This window comes from Lontra canadensis, unplaced genomic scaffold, assembly GCF_010015895.1.
Source record: "Lontra canadensis isolate GAN:19392208 unplaced genomic scaffold, GSC_riverotter_1.0 scaffold38, whole genome shotgun sequence".
Taxonomy (NCBI): domain Eukaryota; kingdom Metazoa; phylum Chordata; class Mammalia; order Carnivora; family Mustelidae; genus Lontra; species Lontra canadensis.
In genome coordinates this window covers 3,417,799-3,426,236 of record NW_022631032.1, presented here as the reverse complement: position 1 = coordinate 3,426,236, position 8,438 = coordinate 3,417,799, and positions in this window count along the sequence as shown.

The window sequence follows — 8,438 nt, the reverse complement described above, 5'->3', positions numbered from 1 at the left end:
TTCGAGTCCCTGACTTCCATTCTTTTGGTATAGACTTAAAAGTGAAATTGCATCATATGGTAATTCTATTTTTATTTTTTGAAAAACCACAGTACTGTTTTGTACCGTGGCTGTACTATTTTACATTCCTCTCATAATGCCATTCTGTAAAGTAATTGAAATGAATGATAAGAATTAATTATATCGCATGAATTCTTCTACACACGTCATTCCCTCTGCTTAGAATGTTCTCCCTTTCTGTTCAGAGCTCCACCTGGATAAATCCTACTCGTCTTCTGAGTTTTGGGATAAGCAGTATCCTAAGGAAGTCTTTGCAGCACCCTCCCTTCCACCCCTACTTCCCAGGCCCCCGTTAGGTACCCCTCCTCAGCTTCTCCCTCTCACGGTAATGTTGTGTTGTAATTGCCCATTCGTGTGTCTCTTACCACTAGGCCGCTGAAGCTTCTTGAAGGCAGACCGTATCTGTCTTGTTCATTGTTAGATCCTCAGTGTCGGCAGAGTATAGGTGTTTAAACAGTACTATTAAATCAACTGATGAGTTTTAAGAATATGACAAAGTGACAGAAAGCATTTAGAGTCCTGAGAACTCTTGAGGCTTTCTGTGTTTCCTGCAGCAACTATTTGGAGGCTGGTAGAAAGGGAAGGGGTGTTCTCCATTTCCCAGCGTCCAGAATCTCTAAGATGGAAGGAACTTCTGCCGGTCATTGTATCTGGCCTCCTACCAGGGCCAGTCTCCACCAGACCTTCCCTTGCAGCCTGGTCTGAGCACTTCTAAAGATGATGACTACATGGTTATGCTTTCAGTTACATGTTACAGAAACCCCAGCTAAGAGTGACCAAGAAATGGAGATTTATCGTCCTCAAATACCAAGAAGCCCTGACTCTGGCTCAGGGTTATCTTGGGGGCCTAGGCTTCTTCCATCCACAACATGTCGTCTTTTCATCCTGGTGCAACTATTGTCTCATGACTGAGCAATGACCTCACATGACACTGGGGACAGGCGGAAGCGAGAGGGGGAGCGCCACCAAGTTCCCTTGTCCCTTTTGTAAGAAAGCTAAGCTCCGGAAGTTCTCCAGCATATTTCCATCTCCATCTACTTCTTACTGGCCAGAACTAGATCACTGATGACCAAGGGAAGGGAGGTTTGGAAAGCAAGATGTAAACGTTCCATTCCTGTCCCTACAGTGGAAGGTGACAGGGTGTGGTCAGGAGTGGCTACTGAGTCTGTCTTGGGCACTCACCGGCTCTTACAGCAGATCTGGGCCACTTGCAAGGAATCAACAGACCCCTGGTTGGGCCAACGATAGTGACAGGCTCCAGACTTCAGTAAGGCCTTCCCAGCGGGCCTATTGGGTCACCTTACTTTTCTCATCTTCCTGTGGTAGACAGTCCCGGTGAATGTCTATCCCTCAACCTTCTCCTGTTCTTTTTTGTTCTGTTTTGTTTTTGAGAGAGAGAGAAGGGGAGGGAGTACTCGAATGGGGGAAGGGCCGAGAGAGAGGGACAGAGAGAATCCCAAGACGACTCAGTGCTGAGCTCGCTTGCCCGGAGCCTGACACAGAGCCCATCTCACAACCCTGGGATCATGAACTGAGACAAAATCAAGAGTCGCCCGTTTAACTGACTGAGCCTCCTGGGTGCCACTTAAATTTAGAATTTTAGCCCCAACCTTTGGTTCTGTCAGCATTCTAGAAGCTCTGTGGTGTAGACAACTTATACCAACTCTGGGGAATAGGGCTGCTCAGCTGAATTTCCTGGCCAATGGGTCCTTCCAGGTGGGCATCTCTGAATACCTGCACTATAGTCTGGTTGAAAGAACACTGCAGCAGGAGCCAGGAGGTCAAGATTCTTATCTCAACTCTATGAAAGCTGAGCTGTGTGAACTTGTGGTGTTTCTTGCCTTCTCTGGGCCTCAGTATCCTTATCTATAAAATGGGGACAGAGGGTGTGTGATTCAGATTAGATGATCACCAACATCCTTGAGAGCAATATCATTGTTTTCTCTGATTCTTCTCCTCCCACAGGTCTGGAAGCCCCAGGAGATGGGAAGAATTTTTTTTTTTCTTGCCTGTGTTACCTCTGCTTGTACAAACTAGTCTGAGCAGCTGGAATGCCTGTACTACTGTCTTGGTGTCACAGGCCTGCCTTCTGCCAGTGGCTGCCCAGGTGTGAGCTGGCCCCTCCCCAGGATGCAGACACCAAATGAGCTTCCTGGGATGGGTGAGTATTAAAAGCCCAGGCCTTGGTCCTTGGAACACTCTGTCTCTCCTCAGTGCCTGCAGCCATGTGTCTGATTCTCCTCCTCCTGCTGTGGCTGAGCCCTGTGGCCCCAAACCAGGAGACAGGTGAGAGCAAAGGAAGCTGGCCTCTAGTCTCTTTCATTCATTCATTCAATAGTTTTTGTTCCTGGCATGATTCATCTCCTAGGGGACTAATGTTCACTAATTCATTAATTAAATAATTCATTTACTCAGCACCTATTTGGGCTTAATGTGGCTTCTCTGTGGATCCATCCACCTTCGTATGTGTAAGATGTCCTTGGGTGATTAGCTTGGGAAGGTCTGTTTTGGCTGGGGAGCCCAGAGGAGTGTCCAAAAGAGGTTCCTGTGAGCAGAGGTAGCATGGGACTCTAGAATGTGCACTGCAGGGGAGATGGGCAGAAGGTGTTGTGAAGAGCCTATGTCTAGAAATAGGCAGACTCAAGAAGCGACTGCCAGGCACCAACCTATTTGCTTGGCTAAAATATCCCTGGAAATGGGGTGGGATGGTAAAGTTGTAGTCATTAGATGGCCTCTTGTGAGAAAACTAAATTCCATTGGTAAGAATACTTTTTGTGGGAAAGGGAGCCTCCCGGGGCATGCTAAGTAGTAACAACAGGTAGGTTATTAAATTTCTTTGTGGAAAGGACTTCTGGGGACCCTTCAGTTTTACTGAGTGGGATTCGTAAGTCTGGGGCTGGAGCAGGATCACTGAGAACTGCAGAGGGGAGGAAGAGGCTGTCCCCTGGCCACACCCTTTGCCAGCACACTTGCTCTCTTCTCTATGACATTGTCAGAGATGTTTCAGGAGTATTGCTCTGGAAGGGCACGAACTCTTTACAGGTTCAATTATTAGGATCTTCATCCACTCCTGTCTGGGCCCCACAGCTTGTCACTTTCACTAGCTTCTTGGTCTGAAGCCAATAGGATGGTCACAGAGACACTTGCACTTCTGCCTCCTCACTAGGAGGCCATTTCCTGATGGGCTCACTGCCTCTCCACCAAATCTCATGGCTCTCTCCTCTTACTTGGGGTAGAGCACAAATTGTACAGCACGGCAGTGTTCTGGTGACTCAGACTTTGATGACACTGTTCACTAGACTGAGATCCTGGGAGGTGTTTTCTTTTTCAGGGTCTCATGGGGCAGGGCACTAGAATATATGTCCATGATCCACCATGGTACCTGGCTCAGAGAGTCACTCAACAGAATAAAATGGATGAATGAATGAATGAATGGGTACTTGGTCTCTTCCTATACTGTCATTATTGTGATAGAACCAGTCAGCACTGGTTACAAGCTATAACTGTGTCCTGACCTTGGACACTGTGGGAGCCCAACTTCAATTCAGAGTTTTTAAATTAAATTAAATTTAAATTATTTGACATCAGCACTATAGTGATGCATTTCTTACCTTGGATGAGCTGGTAGGGAAGGCAGATACACACCTCCAGAAAGAAGTCTGTAATACCAGACAGGGATTAATGCTGTGTTAAAAGCTAGAATCAATAGGTTTTAAGAGTAAAAGGAATAAGTTAATCCCAATAAATGTAACTAATCCCTTCCCTCCCAGTTGGGAGAATGTAGGAAGGTCTTTTGAAATAGATCAAATTTCTTTAAAAAATTTTTTATTATGGAAATTTTCAAATACGAACAAAAAGAGAGAGAGAATCGTATAATGAACCCAGTGTTCTTATTGGCTAGTTTCAAAATTATCAATGTTTTGACCAAATACTTATCCACCATATTAAAAAATATAATCACAATACCATATGAAAACTGAAATAAATTAATTACTTACGACCATTTAAAAAAAGATTTTATTTATTTATTTGCAAGAGAAAGCATGAACACAAGCAGGGGGAACAGCAGAGGGAAAGGGAGAAGCAGGCTCCCCACTGAGCAGGGAGCCTGATGAGGCACCCCAGCATCATGACCTGAGCTGAAGGCAGGCGCCTAATGACTGAGCTGCCCAGATACCCCACTTCATACCAATATTTCTCCAATTCTCAAAAAGACCTCCTTGCAATCAGCTTATTCAATCAGGATCCAAAGGTTACATTTAACTAGTCTATTTCTTAAGCCTCTTCAAATCTCTCAGTCACTTTTTTCTTTTTCTCTTGCTGTTTTTTAATTGGAGAAACCAGGTCATTTGTCCTATAGAATGTCCCACGTTCTGGGTTTATCTGATTGAACCCATGTGGATGTGCCTCTGTCCCCTGCATTTCCTGAAACCTGGTAATTAAGGTTCATTTCTTCAGTGAAGAACACACCATACATGCATGGGGCTATTTCCTCTTGCATCCTGAAGGAGACACACAAAACTTAGTGGTCCCATTTTCCTATATTCAATTTAATCAGCCAGACGCATCTGGTGTAGGTCCATTATAAACCTTCCCCCTCAACCTTTCTCTAACGGCTTTAACCCCAGTGACAATTGTTGCATAGATCCATTTTTTTTAAAATTAGGGGTTGCCACATGCTGGCCTTCTAATTCTATCACTCCTCCTGCATTTATTAGCTGGAGTTCTATAAATACTTTTCCCTTGTCAGCTCCTTGGTTTGTATGGAAAGGCTGGATAAATGTTTAATTCTTCATTTCTCATTTTCAGAATAATGAGCTTGTTCCTTAGCAACCCAGGGAAGACTGAATTTAAACATGACCTTGAAGGATAAGAATGTTTTCTTTTAGTGGCTATGGGAGGCAAGGGCGTTTCACGCAGAGGAAATAGCTTTAGCACAGGCTCCAAAGCAGCGGCGTGCGGAGTGTTTAGAAATGGGCAGAGATTGCTAGCAAGTTCGTTTTGAATGAAAAGCTTGGTGTGGTGGGAAAAGCAGGGAAGAAGTCAGGAATCCTGGTTCTACCCCCAGCTCTGTCACCCACTCAAGCGTGACCTTTGGAAAGTTTCCATTTCTAGATCAGTGGCTTTCAAACTTTTGTGGCCACAATCTACATTAATAAATACATTTTATGTGGTGATTTAGTATATACATACATGTATATAAAAACAAACAAAATTTTCAAAAAGAACTTCGAACAACTTACACATATATATACAATGTATGTGGATATTTTCTATTCAGTTCTATTCTGTTCTATTCTATTCCATTCCATTTCATTCCACTCCATTCCATCTCATTAAAATTAATGCTGGTCATGACCACTAAGTTGATTTCTGACTCACAAATGGGCTACAACTCTTGTTTGGAAAGTCCCTGGGGCTTTTTTCCACCTCCAGCCCTCTTTGAACCACCCCTGGTATTGGTGACAACCTGACACTGAACCAGGCACTGGGAAAGAGGGGATGTGAGAAGGGGAACTAATCATTTACAGGAGGCTTCTAGCTCATCAAGAGGCAGAAGCCAGGCCACTCTCAGAGGCTGCCACCCCAGCCTAGCCTGCCATCACCTTGAGAGGTCTGACCTCCCAGGTCGCTGCTCCCCTTTCACCAGACACCTGCTGGGGACTGTTTCCATAACAGGCTGGGTTGGCCATAGCCAGCCCCCCATCCTCTCCAGGTCCTGCTCCATGTTGATCTTGTCAACTTTGGAAGGCCTTCAAGTTTATCCCTAAACAAAGCCCCACGCAGGTACTAACCTAACAGGAGGTGATTGGGTAGGTCAAGGTAAAATAGGGGGAGAACGGCATTGAGAGTCCTTTGAGTCCATTGAGAACCCCTGGGGCTCATTCCCACCTGATCCACTAACTCAGCAGATGACCTGGCTCATGTCCTTAGCTGCCAATGCCTTGCCTTCCCTTTCCATTAAAGAAGATAAGGCCCCTCGCTTTGTAATGGGTAGGCAATGGTCAGATGTAATTGAATTGATCAATCTGAGAGAATGGGTGGAATTAGGGTTGATGAAACTGTTTTGTGAATAGGGACCCTGGAGACCTTCCTCCAGCTCTGTGGGGTTTTTCTCTGTCCCTCTGGTCACACTTCTTCTATTGTTTTCTCTATTGCTTCTCTTTCTTCCTTGATGCCCCACCCCTGCCAACCTCCTCCTCTTGTCTCTCTCTTCTCTCTCGTTATTCTCTCTTTCTCTCAGCTCAGTCTCATTCCTGTGGCTCTCTTTTTAATAACAGCTTTCCTGAGGTATAATGAATGCAACATAAAATTCAGCCTTTTAAGGTGTACACTTCAGTGGTTTCTAGTGTATTCAGAGTCGTGCAAACAACACCATTGTCTAATTTCAGAACATTTCTTCACTCCTCAAAGCGGCCCCATACCCATCAGCAGTCACTCCCTGTTCCCCATACCACCTGGCTCCGGGCAGCCATTACTCTACTTCCTGTCTCTATGGACTTTCCTGTTGTAGACACTTCACATCAATGGAGTCATACAATATGTGGCCGTTTGTGATTGACTTCTTCCATGTTGTAGTGTGTATCAGTACTTGATTCCTGCGTATGGCTGAATACTGTCCCATCATGTAGGTGGACCATAGTTTGTTTCATCCATTCATCAGTTGATGGACATTTTATTTGTTTCCACTTTGGGGTTCTTACAAATAATGTTCCTATGAACATTCATGTACAGGTTTTTAGGGGAACATGTATTTTCAATTCTCTTAAGTATATATCCAGAAATGGGATTGCTGCATTTTATGGTTTTCACTCTATGTTAAACATTCTGAGGAACTACCAAACTATTTTTCTCTGTTTTTCAGAGTGGTTGCACCATTCTTCAATTCAACCAGCAATGTCGGGGCGGGGGGAGGGGAGTGTTCAATTTCTCCACATTCTCACCAACACTTGTTTCTTAATGGGTGTGAAGCGGTATCTCACTGGGGTTTTGATTTGCATATTCCTGCTGACAAATGTTATGAGCATCCTTTCATGTGCCTATCAGCTATTGGTATTGTCTTTGGATATATCCTTTGCCCATTTAAAATTGGATTATTTGTCTTTTTTGTCGAGTTATAAGAGTTCTTTACATATTCTGGATAAAATCCTCATATCACGTGTGTGATTTGCAGATATTTTCTCTCATTCCATGGATTGCCTTTTCACTTGATACTATCCTTAGAAGCACAAAACTTTAAAATTTCAATCAAGTATATTTTTTCTTTTGTTGCTTGTGCTTTGGGTGTCACATCTGGGAAATTGCTTAGTCCAAGGCCATGATGATGTACATGTATGTTTGTCCCTAAGACTTTTGTAGTTTTAACTCTTATGTTCAGGTCTGTGATCCATTTTGAATTAATTTTTTTAAAGGTTTATTTATTTATTTGAGAGTGAGAGTGAGCAAGAGAGCAGGTGGAGAGGCAGAGGCGGGGGAGAGAGAATCTTCAAGCAGACTTCCTGCTCAGTGAGTAGCCCAGTGTGGGGGTCGATCCCACAACCCTGAGATCATGATCATGAGTTGGGCACCTAACTGGCTGAGCCATCCGGGTGCCCTTACATCGGTATCTTTTTAATGTCCCTTTTTCTCTAGGCAGCTGCTCCCAACCACAGCCCCTCTGCTGCCTTGGAACAGACCAACACTGCAAGAGAGGAAGCTGCTACTGTGATGATTTCTGCCATGTGGCATCAGACTGCTGCCCAGACCACCATGCCCTCTGCAACCCAGGTAACTCACATCACAGGGGAGCTGGCTGCTGTGATGTGTGGAGGCAAGCCCTCTCCGTGTACCTTGGGCCAAGACCAAAGAGGTCCTTGACAATCCTGAGATGGTTGTATTTTGTCCATTTCATATCAAAAGCGCCCACACATTCCTCCCAACTTTGTTTCCCTCCTCCTCCTCACCACCCACTGCTCCCCTCTTAGCTACTTTACCAGATCCCCACGGGGAGAGGTTAAGCTGTTGGTGGTTGGGGATCAGGGTGGAGAGTGGGGTGATTGGGTTCTACCTAAATGCCCTTCCATCTCTTGCCATATAGATGCCTCTTGACCTGACCCATGTAGACTTTTGAGGCAACACAGGAGTCGACAGAGAGGAGCTAAGGATGTTAGGCAGCAGGAGGGGTTGTGGGAGCCAGGAATGAGGACAGGAGCTTTCACCTTGTGTTTCTCAGCTTCTCAGAATACCAAGATGGCGCTGCAGATGGTTCTGAGGATGGAGAAGCCCCCACGCCCTGCAAGACACAATCTAGACAGGATGCAGAGCATAGTGAGTGCCCTAGAGGTTCTCCCAGAAGGGGTGGTGGCAGCCTGCTCCTGCCTCCCGGGTCTCCAGGCCCC